This window comes from Lactuca sativa, chromosome 5 (assembly GCF_002870075.4).
Source record: "Lactuca sativa cultivar Salinas chromosome 5, Lsat_Salinas_v11, whole genome shotgun sequence".
In the NCBI taxonomy this organism is placed as follows: domain Eukaryota; kingdom Viridiplantae; phylum Streptophyta; class Magnoliopsida; order Asterales; family Asteraceae; genus Lactuca; species Lactuca sativa.
In genome coordinates, this window is record NC_056627.2 from 167,729,828 (window position 1) to 167,743,972 (window position 14,145).

Sequence of the window (14,145 nt, forward strand, 5' to 3'; positions counted from 1 at the left end):
CTCCTCCTCCTCCCTGCAACCTCGGACAATCGGTCTGCTTGTGGCCATTTTGGTTGCAGTGAAAACATAGCATGCCCTTCTTGGGGTAATTCCTGATCATGTGACCCGATTGGCCACATGCATAGCATCCCAAACCTGCTGCTCAACAAGCCCCACTGTGCGGTTTACCAAACTTGGCACACCGTCCACGACCCTGCTGGCCTCTACTGGAAGAATCTGAGGTCTTAGGCTTTTTGTCCTGTCCTACTACTGTCTGTGCCTGCTCGGGTTTCCGCTTGGTGCAGAACTCCAACTCCATCTCCCGCTCACGGGCCTTCTCTACCATCTCATTTATGGTCTTGCACCCTGTAAAGGTCACAAACTCCTGGATATCATCCCTCAGCATGGAATGATACCTCTTCCTCCTGATGTCGTCATCAGTAGTGTACTGCAAGATCAACATTGCTCGCTCCCGAAACTTGGCGGTGATCTCCACCACAGTCTCGATGGTCTGCTGGAGCTCCTGAAACTCCCTCACTAGCCGTTGCACCTTTATAGGTGGTGAAAACTCCAAATCAAATTGCCTAACAAAATCGGCCCATGTCATCTCAGCCACACAAGCTGCTCCCACCTGGCTAGTCACCTCTCCACACCAATTTCAGGCCCAATCCCTCATCATACATGAAGCAAACCCCACCTTTGCCGCATCAGGGAAAGAACTCATGCGTTGGGCGTTCGCTATGTCCGCCACCCAGTGTCAGCTAAAAATAGGGTACCTAACCCCAAAAAACTCTAGCGCCCCACACACCTTGAACTCCTGGAACGAGGAAGTTCGGGCCCCGACCTGGCCAGCAAAAATCTTGGCTCTGAATTGTAAAAACAGACAAAATTAGGTCAAAGATAATTCCCACAAATATAACAAACACCCATTATAATAAGTTTACTTTAATATTTAATGATATTTTCATTCAACACTACAAGTCTACACGATTCCAAAAATATATAGAATGTCTAAATCTTACTTCGCATGAAGAAGTTATGATAAATTCTATCGCTATAGCCTTTGTAACAAGAGGAATTTAAAATAGACTTAGAATTAGCTATTGTAGTCTGAAAGAAAGTTGTAGTACTCGGAAATACTTACGCATGGATATAAAGAACATCAAAGACAGAGCTCGTATGCAGAAGTTATGACCTTCTGAAGATGCAATTGTCTAAGGGCATGACACGTGGCACGACGTGGAATGTGTCAGGGACACTAATCGGGGCTAGAAAACACGTGTTAAAGCTACAGGGTGACTCATAGAAGTCCACGACGTGGCCATATGAATGCCACAACATGGAATGGCCCAGAACAGCCTATAAATAGCGATCAAGACCCTTTCATTCCTTACACCTTCTACTTTTCTTTCCCTCGTTTTTCGAAGGCCATTTCCCTTCCCGAGCCTGACAACGACGAGCCTCTGACCACCTAGATTCTATAGATCATGCTACTAGGGTGAGTTTCACAGCCCCACTTTTAAATGTTTTCGGGGGGAAAACGCATGATAAATATTGTATATAAGTTAATATTATGTTTATATGATAGTATATTCGTATCAACATAGATAGTTATATTAACCGAGATATAGTTGTTTCGTATCTGATAGTTTGAAAATGTACAACTATTGTAAACTTGATTAGCATGTTATTATCAAAGATTATACTAATGTAGACCCTGAGTTATACTTTGGAATTCTATATATATGTTATGTGCATATAGTTGCGGAGTTATACTCGGAAGTTCTATATACTAGTTACTAAGTATGTTGCTATTGTTGGTTTTATGTCAAGATAAAACCTGTTATGTTATTAATATAGCCCTAAAGGTATATTCAGTAGTTCTATATATACTTGTTAAGTATGTTGCTATTGTTGGTCTTATGTGCAGATAAAAACTTGGTTTTACCTCAAGTCATAGCTTTTGTACTGGCTAAGTATTATAAATATTAGGAGTAATGCTTAAAGCATAGTCTAATAACTTAGGGTTTTAGACACCAATATGCTTTCGCTATTAGAACTAACGAAACTCGATAAGTCTACATGAGCTACCTTATTCATCAACAAAGATTGGAAATCTTAGGGGAAATCCTCTGACTTGTAACTTCTAATCCCGCGTGAGCGAGAAAGTTGTGTATGAATAATATACGGGTTGACAACCCCACCCGTGGTTGTTAGCTACAACCAACATTTGGCGGGTGACGAACTTGCCTAATTTACTACATTCGGACGTCGATGAAGCGTACGGAAACTACTACAAGGTGTGATCCTTGTTACAATAACCAGAGGTTTGAAACTAGTCATACAATCGCGGTTACAGACTTATGGTAGCACAACTTTAGAATCATTATAATTTGTCAATATATAAGTATGAATGTTAAGGATAAGTTTCCCAAACACTTATACTCTAAGTACAAGAAACTTGTTGGTATACTACTTGTATATTATGTAAACAACTATACCTAGCCTACATACTCATATTGAATTGAAATAAGATATATACGTAGCCGTTTTTACTCGTATAGAATTGAAATAAGATATATACATAGTAACCTAGGTTTGTATGGAATTACAAACACTTATATTCATAGTATATGAGACTTATAGGTATACTACTTATTTGGTAAGTAAACCATTATACCTAGGATATATATATATATATATATATATATATATATATACACACTATATGTTAGAAACAAGTATGAGTCAAAATGATATCTTCAAACTTTATTACATACTTTTCCAACTTGGGAAAAAGTACTATTTTTACTCTGAGTCAAAACCTGTGGACTCACCAACCTTATGTTGACGTATTTTCAAAATGCATGTGTTTTCAGGAACTTGATAAGCTGGAATAATATAACTTTCTATTATCAATAAAGGTATGTAGTTTATAATAATTACTTTGTACTGTTCAATGTAAATTTGATAACTATGATACAAGGAATGACGTTACATGCCCGATGTTTCCGCCGCCGGCTGGGGGTGTGATAGATTGGTATCAGAGATATTGACTATAGCGAACTAGTACTTTCTTAGGAAAGAACAACTATAGTCTAGGGCTTACTCTTTTATTTTAGGTATATCCCTTAACCTACAAATAAAAAAATATTATTAAATATACTATTGAAGGACTACTTACGGGAGCGGTGAGATTATAGACACGTTGCTTGGGTTGTTGGATTTCAGAACTGCTATATGTTAAAATGATCCTGCCCACCGACTGTCCTGACTGGCCGGTGCCTTATCAACTAGACCTGAATTAACAAACAATAATTAATAGTACCCGTGAATACAAAAAATACAAAGACATAGAGTTATGAATGAACTTAGTCCTGTGATGAGAACACATTAATAACCCCAAAAATATAGAAAACCCAAACCCTCGATAACTATACAACACAATGTTTTAGTTCAAACTCCTTAGCTAAGTTTTATTGTTCATGGGCCGAACCACAACTAAACGTAGACTGATCACCTATGTTTTATTATGGTTATACTGATGCACAACTAAACTTGGATACGGTGGTTGATAGACTAAAACACTTGAAGATTTTAGAAGATTCAAGATAGATCCTAGATCAGGATACCATCAACTTGGAGTACAAGAAGACGATGTTCCGAAAACAACATTTAGGACTCGGTATGGTCATTATGAGTTCCTACTTATGCCTTTGGATTGACCAACACTCATGGACCTCATGAATAGTGTTTGCAAACCGTACTTGGATAAAATCGTGATAGTATTTATCGATGATATATTGATATATTCACGAACCAAGGTAGAACATGGTTAACACTTGCAAATAATCTTGGAACTACTAAAAGAAAAGTTGTATGCCAAATTCTCTGAATGTGAATTGTGGATTAGAGAGGTACAATTTTTTTAGAACATGTAGTTAGTAACAAAGGGATTCAAGTCAAACCCTCCAAGATTGAAGCAATTAAGAATTAGGAAGAACCAAAGACGCCAACAGAAGTGTGTCATATCTTATGGCTTGCTGGCTACTACCGCAGTAGACAGCAAGCCATAAGATAACTTGCTCTGCACCCACGAACTGACAAAAACCTTAAAATCTATGCACCCACGATGTGGTTAATAGTTCTTTTTTGGCATCTCCGTTGATATGGATGGAGAGGCATCGTACCATTATTTTATGCATCGGTTATAGGAAGCATGGTTAGCCCATAATATGGGTTTGTTATCTTTGGCTGATTTGGACAATGTTTTATTGACCTCAGAGTTCATTAAGGTCATTCGAAGGTTTCAAATTGTATCAATGAAACGGGAAATTGATGAGTCTACCTTACTTGAGTTTAGTAAAGTTTTTATCTTGGTCTCTATGTAGGTGTTCTCTTAATTTCTTGGTGGTAGAATTGTTATTCCTAATAGTTTTATGATGGCAATTGGCCTTAGTATTGGAAGATCGGATATCAGAGCAACGTTGTTCGGTTTTTCAGGTATAATAGTAGCTACGCAAAAATTCAGTTTTGGCAGGTCACATTGCCTGGGTTGGTATTAGGATTGACTCAAGCAGGGTTTTGGCAACAATTTTTGTTAATTTTGGAATTCTTTCCGAAATTGGATGTTTTATTGGTCTATTTATGCATAGGTGGGACCTTGTTGTGGTTAATAAGAAGAATGTGTTTAATAGTAATTGAGGTTCATCGCATCGTCTGATTTGTTGGTATGTCGCCTTTTGGGTAATGTTACGATTAAGAAGGAACACAGTCGGTTAGGGAGCATTGTGTTTCCTCCCGGAGGATGTGATAAGTTTTTCTTTCAAGTTGGAATGAAATTTTAATTTTCTATCTATTGTTGGTTGTGTGTGGTCATGTTTCGTTTGGCAATGCATCAGTGTTAGTGGATTATGGAAGAGTGTGTGTTTCAGAATGGTATGGCTCCTGTATTTTTGGCAAGTGCTAAGTGGGATGTTGACTGGGTTCCTACCGATCAATGGAATGATGGTAGTGTGTCTTAGGGCCTATTGGATGTTGGTCGGGAGTCTGCATGCTTGTAGTCGGATGATGGCAAGAATGGTGAAGAATCGTAAGCTTATCATCCCAATGGCTGGATGGCGTCATGACGTGTCGTGTGCCATTGTGGATTTCACTTTTATAAGTAGGGTCGATAGTTGTGTAATGGAGACCCATGTGTTGGTTTGTTAGTCATGTGGCATAGATGGGTGTTTTTCAGTATAGTGTTGTCATTGGTGGCTCAATGACTGACAAGTTGAATCGGGAAGTTGTAGGGTACTAACTTTCTGGAAAAGTCATGGTGGTATATTAGCAGCTCATTATTGGGATTCTTACTAGTGGAATCATGTTCCTTTTATTATGAGGCTTTGTGTGAGCTCTCTCCCTATATTACCTATGTTATAGTGGTATGCATGCTAGGCTAGCTGAGTCTTAGTAGTTCATGGTTGTTATGAGTATTTTCAGAGTTGTTGATAACTCCAGGATTGTTGATATCCCTTGGGTCACTGATGAACCATAGTTGTTCAGATTGACATATGGGTAGTGGTATGCTGGTTAAAGTACCAGGAAGCCAGTGATGCAGAAGGTTATAAATATCTTAGGAATTTTTGGTAGATGGTTGTGCATTTGAGCTGTTATGGGAGCTTCATTGTCACGCAAGATTTTATATTGACCATGGTTATGCTTGTGGGAACACTTGGTTAGTCATTTCTTGTCAGGAAGACAAGTGTTTATTTGAGAAATTTTAGGCAATTTCCAAATTTTGGATAGATTGGAATCCTTGATCGAAATGTTTTGCGGGATACTATGCATAATTTAGTGGTGTTCCAAATCAGGGACTTAGGGTAAGAATGGCGAGTGGATGATCATCAGCCATTATGTGTGTCTATAAAGTTTGGACTATTGTGCTCCCGATTTTGTGTAGTACATTGATGGCGATGGTTAAAAGATACAGTTATGGAAGTTCCCATTTAAGTGGATTCACTATGAGTTGGGTCTTAGTGTTTGGAGAGGTAGTTATTGCAGTTGAGTGTTTCAAGTGATTGGGTGGTTTTTTTGGATTAGTTGTGTTATGGATGGTCTCTCGAGTTCGATATGGATGCGCTGATTATATGAAGTAGTTAGAGGTCACATATGGATTGTGTTAGTGTAGTTAAAATTCTAACCAAGTCAAAGTTTGAGGAAAAATTCAGTTTAAGTGGGGGAGAATTATAACACCTAGTTTTTGTATGTTTCTATTATCGAGATAGCAGGTTGTAAATGGATGGAGTAAAGGTCTTGTGCTTAAAGGGAATAGATTTTAGACCCTATCAGATGTTGATAATGTTGGGGTTAAGTGATTAAATACATCGAATTTCGCTTCGAAGCAAAAGGGTAAAGTATGAAAAGTTATATATTGGGCTTCTTGCATGGATTATGGTTTTAGTCTGACATGTATTCAGCCAAAAGTATCTAGATAGGGTTGTGGCCTTATGGGGCTCGTCGATACCTTTTCATGCATATAAAGATCATCAAAAACAAAGTTGAAACGAAGAAGTCATGACTGTTTGAAGTTGGATTGGAATTTGGGGAAAACGCGTTGTCACGACGTGACATGAATGATGTCACGACGTGACATGAATGATGTCACGATGTGAGGGCCGTCACGAGGTGAAAAACAAGTTGTCATGAGGTGAGAACTGGGCAACCCAAGCACTGAATTTTTCAGTTTTTTATGTATTTAAATAGTGTTTATATGTTTTAGGGGTATTTTTCCCTCCTCCATCTCATCTAAGGCCTCTTGAGAGAAACCCTAGTCTCTTTTTCACCACTTTGAGAAACCTTCTCCTCTCTCATCCATTTTTGGAGTTCTTGGTGGATTTTAGAAAAAATCTCTTTCAAGATGGATTTTTGGAGCCTGCATAAGAAGATCTCAGCTTCCAACTATTTTTTTGACCTTGGGTATGATTCAAGTTTCCACCTTTATGCTTATAAGTTGTTAGGTCTAGATTCTAAGCTTGTTTTTGGTCCATTAAATGAAGATTGTGTTGTTGGATGTGATAAATTTTGCAACTTTATCATTCCACCTTGTCACAAGAGTATTTTGGTCTATGGATTTGATCTTTCATAATCTTTTGGGCACCATGCTTTAAGTTAGCATCTTATTTTGGTCATTTTGACCTAGCTTGTGATCAAGACATGCATTGGACATGCATGTTTAAAAAAATGATTTTTATGGTGCTTTGGAATGGAGAAAACCTTCTAGAAAGTTGGAGTTGATGACTTAATGGATTAAGGACTCAAACCATTAGGATTGTACTTCAAACTGTGGTCGCGTCGTGACTTGGAGAGTGTCAAGACGTGGCGATGAAGGATTCCATGATTATCTTGTCCTGTTGTGTTTGTGACGTGACAGGGGGGTCACGTCGTGGTGTGTTCTCATGACATGACCAAGGGTTGGTCATGACGTGAGGGTGAACTGTTAGTATTGTTGGTTGTTAACTTTGACTTTGACCATTGACTGTTTGGCATGTTTGGTTTTTGGTCAAACTAAGGGTTTTAGAGTGTAGAGTTAGAGGGTACTCTTTATTGCTGTTAGGTGCCTTGTAGGACCAGTCGTCGCTGGGAGAGAGCTGTAATATTTAGTTGGGTCTTATTTTGTTTTTTGTTGTTATATGTGAATCAACTTGCTGATAACTCCTAGACTAATGTGAGTCTATGGGACTACTGATAGTCCTCAGGGTTGCTGATAACTCGTGAGGTGTACTGTTAATCTATAGGGTGTGCTGCTAGCCCATTGGGACCGCTGACGATCCTCAGGGTTGCTGATAACCCATAGTTGTTTATTATGATGTGATGTACGTGATATTTTGGGGAACTCACTAGCCTTGTGTTTAAAGTTATGGATTAACCATTTTGTAGGTATTTATCAGGTTGCGAAGGTGGGACTGTACATACACATTGACAATTTTTTATTCGAGATTCTACATTGTCTTCATTAAAACTCCGATTTCTCAATAATGGTTTATGAACAAATTATTTATCCTGAATGTAATTTTATTAACAATGGATGTCATATTATTTAAAAAACTAAAAATTTTAAACTTGGCTTTTGGGATGTTACAAGGACCACATTTATGGCCAACTCTTTGTCGAAAGACACATTAGGCTATTCTAAACACTCCACATATCCATGCATTCTGTACACAATGGTTCACACAGAGTCTCATTCCTTTAACTTGCATACCATCAACGCCTTGACGACCTCATACCTTGCTTGACGTGATTTCTTTTGAAACTTTTCCGCGAGATCCAAGCACATCCCATATGGCCAGTAGTCCTCGTAGGACTTTTGAAACTCTGGTACCATGGTTGCAACCATGATGCATGCGACCTTCATTGTGTTGTCATAGTCTTTCTTATAAGTGACAAGCTCTTCAGGAGTAGAAGTTGAATCATCAATTTCAAGAAGAGGTTTTTCGAGGACATTATTTTCCCTCGTATCGAAGAGTCATTTTGAGATTTTGCATCCAATCCATGTAGTTTGGACCAGCTAATTTCTCTTTGGAGAGGATTGATAACAGAGTGAAGTTGTTGTTGGTTAAGGTTTGAGCAGCAGAAGCATCACCATTTGAAGTAGACATCTATAGGAGAAGAAAAGTTTAAGCTAGTTCATATAAATTCCTTAATATTTGAACCCATAAATATTGAAGGCTAGGATCCAATACAACAATTCACAACTAAGAAGAGAGATGTCGTAATCTTATTGCACATTTATGAATGTAGGTAAAACAATTTACCAATTTAAATCTATGAAATTCCTTGATCTTTTAAGATTCATTGAATTTTATCAATGTCATGTTTAATCTCAAATTATGCTCTTCTATTTGTGACTGGGAGCCTATGATCACAAACAAGATGTGAATAACCATGCAAACACGCTTGGCAACCTTGATGTCATTTATCATCTCTAATTAATGTTTCAGTTAACCATACGCTCTCCATTAACAATGATAATTTTTGAGATGCCCGTCATTTCTATTTAAAGTCCCTATCCGTGCGTCAATTAACCACACACAATCCACTAACGACATATAAAGTATGATGTGTGTTTTCATGGATTAACATACTTTTCACATTTTTCCTAAAGTAACTAGAGTGAGATTTTTAAAGAAGGTTCTAGTATTTTTATATTATTATACTTTTAATGAGATTATGTCCTATTAAACCCTTTCGACTAATGACCCTCCACCATACAGGAGAGCGGTGGGTGAGAACACATTTAACAATCATTTATAGGCCACTTCCTTACACCTTCTTTGTAGCATGATTTCGTAAACGGGGCCTACTATTGATTTGACCGACTTTACTTATACATATAGTAATTAACTTTTAATAATGTGTGTGTGTGTGTGTGTATATATATATATATATATATATATATATATATATATATATATGTATGAGGTGTATTTTTAAATATTTCAAAATACAAGGTTTAAACTTTTAGTTATCTAAATTAAAATTTTAATTCAATTAAATTTAAACCAATTATGATTTAATCTGTATCTTTTAATTAAATATTAATTAAATTAGTTTAAATCACTTATGGATTAAATAATTATTTACTATAAACAATTAATCAAATAATTCAAATTTAATCCTAATTCATAACCCTATCTAATTTTCGAAAATTAAGGTATCAGTTATCCAATTTTAAATTTTAAATTTTAATGGTTTTAAAACAATAATTAAAGAAACCAGATAAACCCTATCTTACGCTAGCATTTTTTGAAATTTAAGGGGTGGAGGCTAGGTTTCAAGAATCCTAGCCATTTTCTAAATTTCATCCTGTAGGGTTTAATTTCTATAAACCCTAATTTTGATCTATTTAACATTATGCAAAATCAATTGAAAACTATAGCTCGAATACCACTGATAGGTTTTATAGGTTATAATTAAAACATGTGGTTAAAAACTTAACCCTTAAGTTCACATGCAACCTATTTGGATCTAAGTCTTCTCTATTGAAAGCAATAAACAATTGAACATCAAGATCACTAAAAAGGCCCTACAATAATCGAAATTATAAGGGATTTAGGGCTGACACATCTTTTGATTATTATAGCAAATAATCAAAGTAATTCATATCTTATGATCTCTTGGAAAGCTACCACTAGAAATCCAATGCCTCTAACGGTTTTTACCCAGACCCTAGGAATAGAAGGCTTGAGGGGAAAGAGGATAGAGGATGAGATTTTTAGCTATCCTTCTAGATATATTAGTGGCCGAAAATCATATGCAAATGGTCCTATTTATAACTAATAGAAAAACTCTAGATAACCCTAGTTTAAAATAAAATAATATTATTTCAAATCTAAACTTCATCTAATTTCCTTATTATCCATATTATTTATATTATCCATATTATCCACATGAAATAATCTAGAAACCCGATGATTAAACCAAATTTCGGCCAACCCTAGGAATCTTCCAGAATCCTTCTCTCATTCAACTATGAACAATTACAACTTTAGTCCTTACACTTTTAATTAATCAAATTAATCCCAAAATTAAATCCAAGTAATTTCTAATTAATTATTAATTAAATAATACTTTTTATAATTAATATATTAATATCATAATATATTAATAAATTATTTATTGTTATTTATTAATAATATAATAAACCAATAAATCAACCCCGCTCTCCAAAAATCATTTTGTCAATTACTAGTTTTGATGGTAACCCAAAAAGGACATTGTTTTTAATTCAAGTATATACCAGTTTAGTTACTGGCTTAGACACCTAATCCAACAGAACGCCTCAACGGACCTCGGATGAGCAATCACATTGGAAAGGGCTGCTTTCAAAGTTTAAGAGAAAGTCATACGACAATTATGAGAGATGTTTTTGAATATAGTAGTAGGTATCTTAAACACATGGTCAAGGAGCTGAACATCCAACACTAACCCCTCATTGAGGTCGACATACGATTCATTGGGTGGCGGATTTTGATTACCAACAATATGTCTGCTCATGTCATCAACCTAGTCATTAAATTTAACATGACCATCTGAGTAATGACACGAATGACTCAAGGCATGTAGACTCACACAATCCCCACATATCCATTGACCAAATGTCTTCAATGTTGCTATAACTATCATAAAGAATCCATGGTCCAAGGAAATAGCCTCTTGCAACACCGCTCATCCGTAAGGAGGTATAAGCTCTTGAGATGAGAAATCATACAAGAAATCTCTTTACCAACTACTTCACCATTCGGGAAACAATGAAACCCCCGAAAAGGACACGACCGAGTTCTACATGTAAATATATGAAAAGACGTCATAAACACACAAACAAATCTAATGAAAGCCTCGAGATAAGGTTCAAAATTAGAAACAGAAATTCAAAATAAAATGTGACATTCCAACAAATGGTTGGAATGCACGATGAAAAACAACACCGAAAACCTCATTTAGACACTTTATCAACCACTTGAAAACCTCATTTAGACACTTGATACACTTTACGCCCAAAGAAAAAAAAAAGTGTTTGATTTCTATATCGTTGGCCTTTTGGTCTCTTCAATTTTTTCCTTCCTTACATTCAAGCCCATCGATCAAAACCCTCATTATTCAGTCTCAGCCCTCGCGGCGGCATGCAAATCTTTGTCAAAACCCTCGCCGGAAAGACTATTACTGGTAGCTCGGATATCATCGACAACGTCTAACCCAAGATTCATGACAAGAAAGGTATTCCTCCTCATCAGCAGAGGCTCATTTTCGCCGGTAAGGGTTGGAAGATGACAGAACCCTAGCGGACTTCAATATTCAGAAGGAATCCACCCTAGCGGACTACAGTACTCAGAAGGAATCTACTCTACATCTCGTCCTCCGTCTTTGTAGCGGGATGAAGATCTTTGTCAGAACGCCAATGGGCAAACCATCACATTGGAAGTTGAAAGCTCCGATAAAATTGGTGAAGTGAAGTCAAGATTGAGGAAATAGAGTGGATTGAACCGCAAAATCAGCTTTTGAACATTGAAGAGAAGGCCCTCGAGGGCTCTAGAACTTTGGCAGATTATAACATCCAAAAAGAATCTACTTTGCACCTGAGTCTTTGGTTGAGAGGAGATATGCGGATTTTTGTTAAGACTCTGACAGGGGAAACTATATCGCTGGTGGTGGAGAGCTCCGAGACTATTGGTAATTTGAAGAAAAAGATCCGAAAGATAGATGGGAATCCACTTTCTCGATATTATTTGATCATTGCTGGAAAGAACCTAGAGGATGGTAAAACTCTAAGGGATCAAAACATCCAAAATGGATCTACATTGCACATGATTCTGAGGTTTAAAGCAGGAAGTGATATGCCGATTTTTGTAAAGACTTTGACAGGGAAGACCATAAAGCTGGAGGTGGAGAGTTCAGAGAACACTGATACTGTGAAGTCAAAGATTCGGGACATAGAGGGGATTCCACTGCATCAGCAACGCTTGACCATTGCTGGAAAGAACCTTAAAGATAATATGACTTTGAAGGAGTATAACATCCAACAAGGATCAACATTGGATCTGTTTATGCGGTTTGGAAAAGGTAACATGAGGATTTTTGTTAAGATTTTGACATGGAAAACCATCAGCCTGGAGGTGGAAAGCTCGAACACTATTCGTTATGTGATGGAAATGATTGAGGAGAAAGAGGGAATTCCAGTTGGATCAGCAGGAGCTTTTATTTGATGGGAAGAAACTACATGGGTGGACTTTGGCTGATAATAATATTGAGCAGGATTCTACTCTAAGCCTTCTCCTGCGAGTAACTGTAGGTGGTCGATCATGAAAACAATGTATCTTCATTGTGCATTGTGTTAATGATACCAAACTCTGAATTTGGGAGATAATTTACTAGAAACTTGTGGAAACTAGCTTAGTATGTGTGATTAGATATGTTGATACTAAAAATATTGCTGGTTGTATTTCTTGTTGGTGCTCTTGCATAGTTGTAGTGATGGAACTATCATGGACTTTTGTTAGGATTCAAACGATAATTGGAACCTTTGTTTTGTATAAAAAGGTATGATGCTTGATTGCAATGTGTCAATCTGTTACTGTTATTGGTGTCTTATTTGGTTATTGACTTTCATAACATTGGTTGTGTTGCATAAAGCTGAAGAAGAACGGAGAGTGACTGAGGGGCAAAGGATGGATGAAATTCAGTGAAGTTTTTCTTTATTCTTCTCAATATTACAGGCCATTTAGATGAACACATAGTGTTTGATAAAAGTCCCAGATGAGCTACTACGCTACTACGTAACCAGTTCTTAACGGGGTTAATCACAAAACTGACCATAATAGGTTTGTTATTATAAGGAAAACCGCGCATAGACTCACTTTTTAAGCCTAATAATATATGTTCGACAACTAAAATTGCAACTTTAGGTGTTCTGTTGCTTCTTATTGGTATATTTTGAGAACTAAAATACAAACTCTAAATGTAATGAGTTTCGCGTTATATTTTGATATTGTAATGTATGTGAATGCTCCTTGCGAATTTGACTAGTTCATATTCCTAGTGTAATTCTTTAGATTTAGGTGTGTTTATTTCAAATTTAATCTTTTTTTATATTCGATATCTATTCAACATCTTGGGATTTAAGGTTTTTTATATTTCAAATTTATTCAAGATATTGGATTTAATGTTTTTCTTGTATGGGTGTGGATCCCATGATACTTTTAATAATATAAATAATAAATGGGAAATGACATAAATACCTTATAATATTTTCGGAGTTGGTCGATTCAGTCCCTAAAATTATTTTGTTGCTTTATAGGGCATAAAGTACCTGGAATGATATGTTTCAATGATTTTTTTAAGTGAAAAGAAAACCAAATAAACAAAAAAAATCAAGCAACAGTCAAGCTTTCGTCCCTCTTCTCCCTTGTATTTATTTCAACTAACTTGGTGGGTTTGATCTTTGTCTTCAAAATCAAATACCAAAATCAAGATAAGCATTGAAAAAATGTTTAGGCAGGTTTATAATCTCGTTCATATCGAGATCTCGGATTCAAACACCAAAAATAGAGGTAACTAAGACATGTACGACTTTGTTGCGATTCGCTATAGACCTCCAACACCATCAGATGTTTATGTGTTAATTTA

General features: G+C 36.5%; 1 pseudogene; it reads left to right on the forward strand.

Annotated features, from left to right (window-relative positions):
* Positions 1-11,154: 11,154 nt before the first annotated feature.
* Positions 11,155-14,145, forward strand: part of LOC111919431 (uncharacterized) — a 100,319-nt pseudogene continuing 97,328 nt past the window's right edge.